The following is a 14,648-nucleotide window of genomic DNA, read 5'->3' as shown; positions in this document are numbered from 1 at the left end:
AGCAGGAAGTAGGGTATTACCTCCATAGAGAGGGCCCGAACCTGGGTAAACATTGTGTCCCCTGTCTCCTGTTACCATCGACCTTAGACGCACAGTTCGGGACCCCTACCCGAGATCCACCGGTTTGAAACCGACAACGCTCCTCTATGGATACACTTGGCCCTTATTCTAGGCTCCAAGGCGCCAGTTTCACAAACTTGGACTCAGAGGTGGCGTGTGCTGGTGTTCCCCCGGGATAATGAGTGGCCTCTCTCCGGAGAGTCAGCCCACACACTAGCCTCGCCACTCTGGTTTCATGGCACGTCCACGTCAGACCACTAGTCTATCTCCTGTGGGAGACATACGAGTGCCACCAAGTTTTTCCTTGCAGTCAACATACCCCGATCAGTCGGGAAGCATGTCCACTCGGACAAATACCCCTTTCATGCAAAAGGGTGAAAATGAAGCTCCTCTACAGATACAATGTACTCTTACAAATACCCCTTTCATGCAAAAGCTAACGGTCAATGTAAGCAGTACTACTGGAACGATTACTCCCTGGAGCATCCAGCTTTTTTCTACAAGTCAGCAGTTTCAAGGCCGAATTCATCCATCATGCCAAGTGCACGAAGATTCACTTGATTGATCCAGTTCCAGGTTGAATTTATTTATCGTGCCAAGTACACAAAGATCAGTCCGACTGACTCAGCTCTAGGCTGAGCTTATTTACCATGCCAAGCGCTTGAAGATCCATCCGATTGACTCAATTTCAGACTAAAAGATATTTACCGTGCCAACTGCATGGAGGTTTACCAGGAGCCTTAAACCCTCTGCCGAACTCATCTGTTACTCGATGGAAGACCAGCTCCAGATCCTCAAGTACTACTCGACCTCTGAGTCAGAGAGGAACAAGTTCAATCAATACCAGCTAAGAAGATTTTTAGTTCTCTCAGACCCCCGCCGACTGCCCGCAGTCGACGGCGGTCTCGAGGACTACACCCAGCGGGTGCACTCAGCGTGCCCCACTGGAGTAATCTCCACTCAGTACGGCTTGACCAGTCCGAGTGACGAACAACAAACAAACAAGTTCTAAGACTCCCGTCGACTACCAAAAAATTGCTATAAGGTGAGTATAACGCTCCTCCGCGGACCCGTTTTTGAGCCTTCTTCTAGGACTCAAAGCGTGAAACTCATAAGTTTGGATCTAGAGCCAACTCATATTGACATTCCTCCGCGATAAGAATGGCATCTCTCCAAGAGCAGTCCATGTGTCAATCTTGTTGCCTAGATTTAATGACACTCCCATACTCTGTTCACGAGTTAACGTCTTCTGAGAGACGAACGAATGTCACCAAGTTGCTCCTCGCGAGCACTTACCCCAGATCAGTCAGGAAGCACAGTGCCAGAATCCATTGAGATTTTGTTCAAACCTTGGTTGTCTGAAAGCACGATGACAGGTACCGAGTATTTCCGTAATCACTCGGGCCAAATAGTGTTTTTCACGAACTCATTCTGCAAAATCGCAACGGATTCAGGGGCTGATGTTGGGGACACACATAACAGGTAGGCCCATGAAGGGTCAAAATATCATAAAGCATGGGGTCCACACATCAGGTGGGTCCAGATAAATCTTATACATACATACTTTCCACTCGGACATATCAACGTATCGTCCACTCGGAAGACAGTCGACCACTCGGTCGTATGGCTCACTCGGATATGTGCAGACCAACAGTCGACAAGGCAATCGAAGCATCATCTTAGTAGTAGGCTGACGTTACAGCATCAACGCCCCACTTTGTAACATAGGAGGTGAGGTGGTGGCGCACTCTATATAAGCCACCCCCACCACTAGACTTGGGAGAGGCCCTCATTCTTCTCCTCTAACTCTCATCTCTCTCACCACTAGTCTCAGGACTTAGCTCAGGCATGGAGATCCGTTCTCCTCTCTCTCTCTCTCACATTGTAATCTCCGAATACATACTCAGATAAAACAAAGCCTCTCCGGAGCACGAGACGTAGGGCTGTTATCTCCACCGCGAGAGGACCGAACTCGCTAAAACCACCGTGTCACCCATATGCATCTCGGTAGATCATGCTCCTGTACCCTATCCTTATTATTGTCGGAATCGTTCCCACGACAGTAGCCTCAATCTGATTTATTCAGATACAATAAGGAAAATGGGTATTGATCCGTCAAGGATCAAACACAACAACACCACCTTTAAAAGGAGTAATCCTAGGCGTCGAAGCCCGCTGCTCGGGCACAGTGACTTTGGAAGTAGTGTTTGGCTCGCGCGACAACTTTTGCAGCGAAGATTTGATCTTCGGCATTGTCCCTTTCTGCGGTGGCTATCACACACTTCTTGGTCGTACGGCGTTCGCTCGCTTCAACGCTGTCCCCCATTACGCATATCTGAAGCTAACGATGCCCAGAACCAAGGGTGTTACCACTGTTAATGGCAACACGGAGCGCTCACTCCGGACCGAGGAGCGTACAGTGGCTCTGACAGCCGAAGTCCAAATCGACAATGAGGGGCCCAAGTACCAGCCCGCCGTCAAGGCATGAGAGGCAAGCAAACGGGCCCGAGCCCTATCTCAGCTCCCGGAGCCTCCACACGCTCAATGCAAATAGGGACACACACCCCACAGCATGCCCACCCCAGCCGCAATGCCTCGGATGCACAACTTTGCACTTAAAATACCATGGGCAACTGCGGGGACTAACCATCCAAGGGCCAAGTGTTCGGCTTAACCGAGCTATGGTCAAACACGTCTTCGAACAATCATAGGTACCATCTAGGACCTATCTAGCATCAAGCTAATACGTTGCTGCGACTTCTCAAGACCGTCTCTCAAGGGCCCGTCAGCCAATCTCTATCCCCCAAGGAGTTCTCCCTCCCCTCAAGAGCAAAGGCGCAGACGTGCAACACGGCACAATAGGGACATCAAACCACGCATAAAGGCCCTGTGTAAACCTTTCCTCTGTAAAATTTATTTTTTAAATAAAGTATTTGTAACAGTTGCTCCGGCAGTTCGGATTGTATGGTTAGATGTCACGAGTTCATCGGAAATAAAGACCATTCTTTACGGTCCCATTGCAGTCATTCATGTTGCATAACTCTTTCCGCTCTTCGACGCCGAAACAAACTAGTTCGGTACATGTTTTCTTTAGATGCAATCGGCTCATAGATCGGGGGCTCGATTATAAAACCCGCCCCAAGCATCACCCCATCACGAGTTTCTATTTAAAAAAAAAGAGGGTAAAGGGAGAACCGCTGCGATTGTACTTCCACCTCGCCTGGTTAAGTACCTCAGTGGAGAAAGCCGAAAACTGACTGTCATAATAAGCAAGAATTGGTTGGCGTTCTGATGACAAGTGTCAAACTAAAAATCGATGGAGGTTTCACCGTGTTATACGAAGGGTTCGTCTTCACACAAACCATGTGATGTGGGTCTATACCTCGGTTTATCCGAACATCACAAAAAATAGGGGCTAGTCACTAGCCCCCGTAGTCAAGCTCCTATGGCTAGGTGAAAGCACTAAAGCCGCATAGTCTGATTGCCTCGTTTCCCTTACACACTACCGCCTCCGGGCGCCGAGACGTCGGCTAAGGGTCACGGTGTGGAGGTCGAAACACCCCTTGTAGCATCTATAAGGGGGCTGAAGCCGATGACTGGTAACTTTCAGATTAAATTAGCTGCACAGGAGTCAAAATAAAAAAAGACAAAGTATGAACATCATACAAAGCAACCGCATTATAAAGCACAAAAGTTCAACTATCATCTGATACATGATAGCACGCTCATTCATAAATTACATCTTTGGAGTACTGAGCCTCTATCGCCCGAGCACCATCCATTACGATGGGAAAATACTGCTCGGGTCGCCGATGCTCCTTTCCAAGGGGCCGGGGTCCGCTAGCCATCTCGACCGGCTTGATCTTCGACTAGTGAACCATGGTCTTCGTGAAGGCCATCCGAGCTCCCTCAATGCATACTGACCGCTTCAAGACGTCAATACAGGACGCGGCATCGCATAGCTTCTGCACTAAGCCGAAGTAGCTGCTCAGCACTGACTCTGAAGGGCATAGCCAAACACAGAATCCTTCATGGTCGGCTCTGCCATTTGGTGCAACTCCATCAACTACTTCATTTAATTGCTCGAGAGGGGAGGGTGCTCGGGCGCCTGGAACTGCGCCCAAAACAGCCTATGCTCGGCATCACCCTCCCTGGACGCAAAATGCCTTGCCGCATCGGCCGCACTCCTCGGGGGATCCGCAAACGCGCTTGGGGAACACCACACTCGCATGAGCAAAGCGAACCTGTGACGGCCAAAGACACTTTGAAGTAAGTACAGCTTACCATCTGCAATAAGCTTCACTTGGCAAAGTTCTTCTCGGGCGCCTCGCGTCTCCGTCCTCGCCTCCTAGATCTCCAGCCTCACGGAGGATAGCTCGATGGCTTGACCCTTATTTTTCTGTTGGGAAACATTGCATGGAAGACAAAAAATTTCTATGCACACACAATGATCTATCCATGGAGATGCATAGCAACGAGAGGGGAGAGTGTGTCTACGTACCCTCGTAGATCGTAAGTGGAAGCGTTTAACAACATGGTTGATGTAGTCGAACTTCTTCGTGCTCCAACCGATCAAGTACCGAACGCATGGCACCTCCGCGTTCTGCACACGTTCAGCTCGGTGACGTCCTCGCCTTCTTGATCCAGCAAGATGGGTGAAGTAGTAGATGAGTTTCGGCAGCACGACGGCATGGTGACGGTGATGGTGAAGTGATCTCCGCAGGGCTTTGCCTAAGCACTATGAAAATATGACCGGAGATGTAATCGGTGGAGGGGGCGCTGCACACGACTAGGCAATTGTCTGGTGTGTGCTAGGAGCCCCCCTCCTCATATATATAGGTGTGAGGAAGAGGGGAGAGGCTTAGGGGCGCCCCAAGTAGGACCGAATCCTACTTGGGCTCCTGGCCTTGGCCGCGCCCCCTGCCATGTTTGTCGGAGGGGGAAGGAAAGAGGGAGGGAGAGAGAAGGAAGTGGGAATCCTAATCCACACTTACCTTTCCTCCTTCCCCTTTCTTTATACACCTTGGCCGGCCCATATGGGGGGGGGGGGCGCACCAGCCCCTTGTGGCTGGTGTGTTTCCCCTCTTGTCCCATAAGGCCCATATCTCTTGCCGGGAGTTGCCTGGAACCCCTTCCGGTGACCCGATATGTACCCGGTACCCTCCGGAACACTTCTGGTGTCCTAATACCATCATCCTATATATCAATCTTTACCTCTCGACCATTTCGAGACTCCTCGTAATGCCCGTGATCTCATCCGGGACTCCGATCAACATTCGGTCACCAAATCACATAACTCATATAATACTATATCGTCATCGAACGTTAAGCGTGCGGACCCTACAGGTTCGAGAACTATGTAGACATGACCGAGACACCTCACCGGTCAATAACCAATAGCGGAACCTGGATGCCCATATTCTATGAAGATCTTTGTCGGTCAAACCTTTATGACAACATACGTAATTCCCTTTGTCCATCGGTATGTTACTTGCCCGAGATTCGATTGTCGGTATCTTCATACCTAGTTCAATCTCGTTACCGGCAAGTCTCTTTACTTGTTCCGTAATACATCACCTCGTGACTAACTCCTTAGTCATTTGCTTGCAAGCTTATGATGTGTATTACCAAGAGGGCCCAGAGATACCTCTCCGATACTCGGAGTGACAAATCCTAATCTCGATCTATGCCAACTCAACAAAAACCTTTGGGGATACCTGTAGAGCATCTTTATAATCATCCAGTTACGTTGTGACGTTTGATAGGACGCACACAAGGCATTCCTCCGGTATCCGGGAGTTGCATAATCTCATAGTCGAAGGAATATGTATTTGACATGAAGAAAGCAATAGCAATAAAACTGCACAATCATTATGCTAAGCTAACGGATGGGTCTTGTCCATCACATCATTCTCCTAATGACGTGATCCCGTTATCAAATGACAACTCATGTCCATGGTCAGGAAACCTTAACCATCTTTGATCAACGAGCTAGTCAATTAGAGGCTCACTAGGGACACAGTGTTTGTTTATATATTCACACATTTATTTAGGTTTCTGATCAATACAATTCTAGCATGAATAATAAACCTTTATCATGAATAAGGAAATATAAAATAACAACTTTATTATTGCCTCTAGGGCATATTTCCTTCAGTCTCCCACTTGCACTAGAGTCAATAATCTAGTTCACACCACCATGTGATTTAACACCAATATTTCACATCGCCATGTGACTAACACCCAAAGAGTTTACTAGTGTCAATAATCTAGTTCACATCGCCATGTGATTAACACCCAAAGAGTACTAAGGTGTGATCATGTTTTGCTTGTGAGAGAAGTTTAGTCAACTGGTCTGTCATATTCAGATCCGTATGTATTTTGCAAATTTCTATGTCTACAATGCTCTGCATGGATGTAACACCCACGATGCGGCTATATCTCCCACGTGTCGAGGCACGACTTAGAGGCATAACCGCATTGTGGTTTTGTCGCAAGAAGGGTCATCTTCACACAATCCCATGTAATGAACAAGAATGGGATAAAGAGTTGGCTTACAATCGCCACTGCACACAATACATAAATGAATTCATACATCATTCAGAGTACACACATAGGTCCGACTACGGAACCAAAATAAAAGAAGACAACCCCAAATGCTAGATCCCCGATCGTCCCAACTGGGCTCCACTACTGATCAACAGGAAACGAAACATAGTAACGACCACGGTTCTCGTCGAACTCCCACTTGAGCTCGGTTGCATCACCTGCACTGGTATCGTCGGCACCTGCAACTGTTTTGGAAGTATCTGTGAGTCACGAGGACTCAGCAATCTCACACCCGCAAGATCAAGACTATTTAAGCTTATAGGAAGGATGGGGTAATGAGGTGGAGCTGCAGCAAGCACTAAGCATATATGGTGGCTAACATACGCAAATAAGAGCGAGAAGAGGAGCATCGGAATGGTCGTCAACTAGTAATGATCAAGAAGTGATCCTGAACTCCTACTTACGTCAAACATAACCCAAAAACCATGTTCTCTTCCCGGACTCCGCCGAAAAGAGACCATCACGGCTACACACGTGGTTGATGCATTTTAATTAAGTCGAGTGTCAAGTTTTCTACAACCGGACATTAACAAATTCCCATCTGCCACATAACCGCGGGCACGGCTCTTGAAAGTTTATACCCTGCAGGGGTGTCCCAACTTAGCCCATTATAAGCTCTCACGGTCAACGAAGGATATTCCTTCTCCCGAGAAGACCCGATCAGTCTCGGAATCCCGGTTTACAAGACATTTCGACAATGGTAAAACAAGACCAGCAAAGCCACCCGATGTGTCGACAATCCCGATAGGAGTCGCACGTACCTCGTTCTCAGGACACACCGGATGAACACTACGTACAACTAAAACCAGCCCTCAAGTTTCCCCGAGGTGGCGCTGCAAGTGGCTCTAGTTTGGACCAACACTCCGAGGAGCACTGGCCCGGGGGGTAAAATAAGATGACCCTTGAGTCTGCGGAACCCAAGGGAAAAAGGCTTAGGTAGGCAAATGGTAAAACCAAGGTTGGGCCTTGCTGGAGGAGTTTTATTCAAAGAGAACCGTCAAGGGGGTCCCATAAATCACCCAACCATGCAAGGAACGCAAAATCAAGGAACATAACACCGGTATGACGGAAACTAGGGCGGCAAGAGTGGAACAAAACACCAGGCATAAGGCCGAGCCTTCCACCCTTTACCAAGTATATAGATGCATTAATTAAGATAAGAGATATTGTGATATCCCAACATATCCATGTTTCAACATGGAACAAACTTCATCTTCACCTGCAACTAACAACGCTATAAGAGGGGCTGAGAAAAAGCGGTAACATAGCCAAACAACGGTTTGCTAGGAAGGGTGACAAAGGTTAGAGGTTCATGGCAATTTGGGAGGCTTGATAAGCAAGTGGTAGGTAGCGCGGCATAGCAAAAGAGCGAACAACTAGCAAGCAAAGATAGAACTGATTTTGAGGGTATGGTCAGCTTGCCTGAAATCCCGCTAGGAAGAAGAACGAGTCCATGAAGAAGACAAACGGACGTAGTCGAACGAATCCTCACAACTCCGGAACGAAACCGAAGCTAACGAGAGAAGCAACCCGGAAAGAAACAAACAACATAGTAAACAACCACCACATACACATGGCATGATGCACAAACAAGTATGTTGCATGTCCGGCTTAAATGAAGCATGGCATGGCAAAATGCAACAAACAATACTACAAATTCAGTGGAGCTCAATATGTAACAAGTTGCGTACTGACGAGACACCACATCAATTATTTAGTTCTCCCCCGTTTATGTACCCAACAATATTAAATGTTGTTAAACATGGCAAGATGTGAAGCATAAGTAAACTAACTATTTAAGCAAGTTAAATGAGGCCGGAAACAAACAACAACAATTCCGGAAAATCCTCACATGCATATTTTGGAATTGGTACTGTTCTGCCCTAAAACACATTTTAATGTTGTTAAACAGCAAAATGAAGTGCACCATGTTAAACTAAGCATTTTTCTACCCCATTTACATATAAAGTTTATTTAAATCCGAGCTACGGTTATTTAGTTATGAAATAAATTATTTTAACATGGCATTTAAGCAAATTAATGCAAACAGCAATTTAAACATTTTTAACATGGTTGAAAGTAGCATATTATGAAACTAGATGAAATTCTAGACATTTTTCATATATAAATTATTTTAATCCGATGCACAGTTTGTGAATTATTATATGCATGAAGTTTAGGGTCCATTCTGTAAATATGCAGTTTTTGGGATAAATGGCAAAATTTGCAGAGACTGGAAAAAAACATCCACGGGCCGAATCTGAGTTGTACTGGGCTGAGGGGAGTTGCTCACATTGGGCTACAGGGAACTGGGCCTTGGGGATCGCGGTGACGGGCCAAGGGGAGGCACCGCTGGGCCTTGGCGGCAGAGGGAGCTGGGCTGTAGCGGGAGCAGAGGTGGCCTCGCGCAGGCGAGTGGCGCTCGTCCACGCTGGCGCTGGACCGGTCAACGTGGAGCGGCGCTGGAACAGGCGAGGCTCGGCGATACAGAGGAGGCAGCGGGCGGTAGGGCTCGAAGCAGAGGCAACGGCAGTGGCTGGCGGCGGACTTGGCGCGAGAGGAACCGAGCAGAGGCGAACGAGGTGAGGAGGAGCGGATGCGGCCTGCACTGGGCCTTGGCGACTCGCGGGTGAAGGAGGCAGGAGATCGAGCCGGCGAGGTCCTCGCTCGATGCCTCGAGCGCGTGGACGAGGACGGCTGCGGCGCTGCTGGCGGCTTGCTCGCCGAGGATGGCGCGGGCCGCGGCAGAGGAACAAGGGCGCGGCGCGATGCAGAGGACGTAGGGGAGGCAGCTTGGCGCGGAACTTGGCTAGGCGGCGGAATGACGCGGCAGAGGCAGATCCGGGCGGGGGACTCATGGATCCATCCATTCCCGGCACGAAACGACGGCGACGGAGCTTGATGCTGCGGCCATGGTGGTCTCCTGCGGACAACACACATCAAGAAAGAGAGAGAGGGATCAGAGAACGGAAGGAGAAGTGGGCCAGGGAGGAAGAGAAAGAAAATGGAGCGCGACGGGGCTGGCCTGGCGATGGTTCTGCAGCTGCTGCTCGCCGGTGGCTCGGTGCTGGAGACGGCAGAGGCAAGGGCAAGGGAGGAGCACGGCGCAGGGGCTCCTCGGGCTCAGACGCGAGGAAGGAGGACGCAGCTGCTGGTTGGATCGAGGGGAGATGGTGGTTGGCTCGGTGGGAAAGACGAGGAGGAGACCAGGTGGGCTGGCGGCTGGATCGGGAGGGATCCCGAGGAAGGGAGTGGCGGCGGCAGGTGAGGGAATGGATGGAACAAGGCTCCTAGAATCTAGGGCTAGGCAGTATATATAGCAAGGATTTCTGGTCAGGGGCTAATCGGACCCGCCGATTAAAATCAAACGGTCGAGATAAATAAGTTGGGGAGTCCAACAAAGAAAACGGAGATATTTTATAGATGTTTGGGGATGATCCGGACCCAACGGTGACGAAAGTCCGGTTCGGGTTCGGGACAGCTTCGGACGCGCACACAAGGGGGGTCGATGCACTGTGCAGAGAGGTTCAAATGGCCGAACAACAAAAGAACAGTTTGTAACGCCCACGATGCGGATGACAATGCAAAAATAAAAGAGCAAGCACAAAAGAAACACACGGCGATCACGAAAATAAGGAAGTCTTCTGAAGCGTCGGTCTCGGGGCGTTACAACACTCCACCACTACAAGAGGATCTCGTCCCGAGATCTAGGATGGCACCGGAGAGAAACGGAAGATGAGGAGAAGAGGTAAAACTAAATTGCTTCTTTGACAAATGAGTGAAACCAAAGAACCTTGAGAGGTCGCAAAGCTTGGGGAAATGACACAACAGAGATGAACAAAATTTAAAACACTCCGTTCAGCAAGAGGAACAAGGAACATTGCGAGAACCTTTGTAGGTTGAAGAATATGAAACAAGAGCTTAACCGATCAAAAGGAATAAGAGAGCACACCGGTAGAAAAGAGAAACAAGGAACACCATGTGAACCTTGAGGTTAATTGACACGAAAGATATTTAAACCACTCCGGTTAAAACAAGATAGGGAAGGAATAAGAATGATATAATTTGGACAGCACTCCGACTGTAAATGGAAGGAATTGAACATGATCTTGACAAGATGAGAGGATACTCGATGAAATTAACAACACATTTTCTCCGGAACTAGTGAAAGAATGGCACAAGGGGTAAGAAAGATTTCAGACAGCACTCCGGTTGAGGAAGGAGACAAAACTTGATAAGATGAGAGAACTCGAATGAAAACACGACACTCTGGTTAAATGGATAAGCACGAAAAAAAACACGGTCCTCACAAACCGAGAAGATGAGTGAAGAGAGCAACATCACGATGCCTCTGGAAGAAATAAATAATAGAAGATAGATCCTTGAAATAAGAATGGAGAAGAAAATGCCAACTTCTGCCACAAATGAGCTTGGAAAGTACCCTTCCAAGAAGATTAGAACGGAGTTTGCTGGAAAAACCAACAACGAAAAGAATAAGTTTGTAGTGGGCTTATGGAAACGCTTTCTCAAAATTATGAGGTGAGCTTCTGCCACCAACGGAAACAAATGATTTGATTGATATCAACAAGGAGACGAGAAACTTATTTCACCGGGAGGACAAATGAAGAACTTGGGTCATTTATGAGCACCATAAATAGCAAAATCCTTAGGGAAAGCTTTAGGTGAAACATGACACCAGATAAATCCAATGACGAGATTGATGGATTTAAAATACCTCATTCTTAACAACAAGTGAATCATGGAACATGAGTGGAAATTGTCAAGAAGGACATAACACCATCTCAAAATGAGGTAGAAAGAATTGCACTTCGGAATGCAAGATGAATAATGCTTGAACTCCTCAAAACAACACATGTGTTGAGCACCCTGTTTATTTTAGAGTATAGCTTGACGGATCTTGACTCCGAGAGAAATCTTGAAGACCAATTGAAGAATGAAAGGAATCCTTGACGAATCACCATGTAGAGCCTCCATGAAGAACTCCGGTAATAAAAGAATGATCAAACGAAATGGAAACTTAAAAAGAACTCCGGGAGAAGCCTTGCAATGATTTAGATGGAGCTTTGAAATGATATAATTGAAATAACTTGGAGCTCCGGAAAGAAAAAGAACAAATGAGATCAATTTTTTTTGATGAATCTCCGGAATAAGGAATTAATCACTTGGATGGAAACAAGAATAAGAATTACATTACGCGTATCCTTCACCAATTTAAATTGATGACAAGCAACGGATTTTGGCATACTACTTATTTTTGTAGAAAGGATTAAGATAGATATTGCTCAAACTTGAGAAAAGTCTTCAATGAACCACCGGTAGGATTGAAACAACAAATAAATTTATATGATAACCAAGGAAGAGAAATCTTGAACGAACCACCGTAAGAATTGAAAATGAACGAAGAAAAGAGGACGAAACACCGTAAGAATTAAAGAACGCGCGAAAATACTCGAGGGGAATTTGGTACACGAGAACGAAGAGATCACGAGCTGATTAGAGAATACTTTGAACGATGCACCGGAAGAATATGGAGATGAACGAAATTGACATCAATTTAGAATAATTGGAGAACAAGGCTGAAAACTTAGAACGAAGAAATCTTCTGAAATGATGGCCTTTGGATGATCAAGAAATGAAAACAACTCATGAAATGCTCCGGATGGGTAAGAAAAGAATTCTCACAATCGAAAACAATTATGAGAGGATGGCATAAGCTAGAACTATGAATCTTCAAGAGAACGGACCAAGATTCAAGAGAAATTCTTCTTCGTTCTTCAAATGTTGAGAATGATGACGAGAAACACCACCAAGAATTATTAAGGCACTCCGGAATGAAAAATTGGAAAGGTTGAACCAACGACGAAAAGAATTTGAAAGATCTTGGAGAAAGACATTTGTCTGATGATAAATCATTCTTACGTCAAACTTTGGAGAGAATTTGAGAATCGCTCCGGATAAATTAGAAGAGTCAGGTAAGATCCTGGGAAAAGACCTGTGGGTTAGGGCCCACTGAAAAGAACCACCGTTGAAATGATTACTTGAAAAGGAGATTGCACCGGTTTAATTAAATGGCTTGAATGAAATAGCATCCTCAAAAGAACTTGAACGGATTGGGGATGGAAATGTGAATCTTCTGAGGTATCTTGTACACTCCGGAACCAATGAATGGCGAGAAGTGGATGATTAAAAAGGTACACCAGCATGAGAAAGCATTTGAAAGGAGGAAAGGTCTATAATCAACACTGAAAGCTTCAATTGAATCCACCCGAAAAGAATACGAGAATGAAGAATGATAAACTTGAAGCTTCCTGAGCATCTTCCCGAGAATCACCAGATAAGAACATTGATTGAAAAGAATGAAGGGACTTCACGTGAATAAAATGGATACTTGGTTAAGGAATCTGAGTTCTTGAAGCAAGAGGGTGGGAGGGCGGGAAAAACAAAGGCACCTTGGGACGGATGAAACAAACACCGTTGAGAAAACTTAGAGTTGATCTTGCAGATGTTGAAAATGATCGGATCCACTTGAAGAGAAGCACACCGGTTGGAAATAGAATTAACATGACGATCTCGATGATCAAGAAGGATTAGTATTCACATAGCAACTTGAGAACACCGTTTAGGGAAGGTATGGATTCAACATTTGACTTCGAAGCAACTCGAATACCAGAAAACAAAACAAAACAAAGGATTGGCTTGCAAAATAAGCCGGAACAAACATATGATAGAGATTTCGTCCGAAGTTTTCGTGGTGGGGCCCACACGGGCTCGATCGTACAACACCATCATGTACAAGGCAGTGCACATGACATACGAAGCGTCCCCGAGTCGGCATAGCCAAGGACTCTTTAAGACACTACGAGACCACTGTAAAACCAACCGTGTACAGGCGGACCACTAGACGTCGAACCCCAATCTCATATCATGCGTCTGTCGGAAAGATATCCTAGGAGCTACTTGAATTCCCACTTATAAACTCCCGAAACTTTCTGGTTATGCAATCAGGTGTTGGGGATACAGGGGACACAAAATATATCACCCAAACTAACAATACCTAGATCCAGCTGTATCCATCCGTCAACACATAACCAAGAAACCTTCGAAAATCGTTTACCTCAACCTTCGAAAAGCATCCGTTATACGAGTTATGGCAATACTCCTGAACTCCCGCCCCAGTACTGGGTGGCGTCGAGGTGATCTCACCAACAACTGCATAAAAGAGATTTCGATGTCGGCGAAACTCAGGTATTCCAGAACTGCAACGATAAAATTGTGACGACAACACCTCGGAGCTCAACTCCCCGGGACACTGCCACAACCCCTAAATGTCAGGAGGCACCAAGAACAATGTTCTCGTCACAAAACCATCGGAACGATTCTAAGATACCCGCGTGATCCTAATTTTTTTTAGTGAAATTTGAGGAGAGAAAAGTCAAAACTTCTACGTCAGGAGACCTCACCAGAGCGACGAAGGGACTGAGGAGTAAAAAAAATCCTACTCTCCGATATATATAATCCTAAGACTCAAAACATTTTTGTTCTAGACTCAACAACGCCAGCGATTTGATCAAGCAGGGGGCTCCTAAGTCGGGGATGGCTCTGATTACCAACTTGTAACGCCCACGATGCGGATGACAATGCAAAAAATAAAAGAGCAAGCACAAAAGAAACACACGGCGATCACGAAAATAAGGAAGTCTTCTGAAGCGTTGGTTTCGGGGCGTTACACAGTTGGACTCGAAAGGGGCAACGAAGGCAACAGGGAGAAGCGGGAACTACGAACGGATGCAAACTTTATGAAAACATGCAGATGCAATGCGGATGATGCAATGATGAATGCAATAAATAAAATAAAACACGCGGCGACAACGAAAAACATGGAAGCCGTCTGGAGCGTCGGTCTCGGGGCGTTACAATGGAGCTACTCTAGCTAATTGCTCCCACTTTCAATATGTATC

Source organism: Triticum aestivum, chromosome 2D (assembly GCF_018294505.1).
Source record: "Triticum aestivum cultivar Chinese Spring chromosome 2D, IWGSC CS RefSeq v2.1, whole genome shotgun sequence".
Taxonomy (NCBI): Eukaryota; Viridiplantae; Streptophyta; class Magnoliopsida; order Poales; family Poaceae; genus Triticum; species Triticum aestivum.
Note: the sequence above shows the minus strand (reverse complement) of the source record.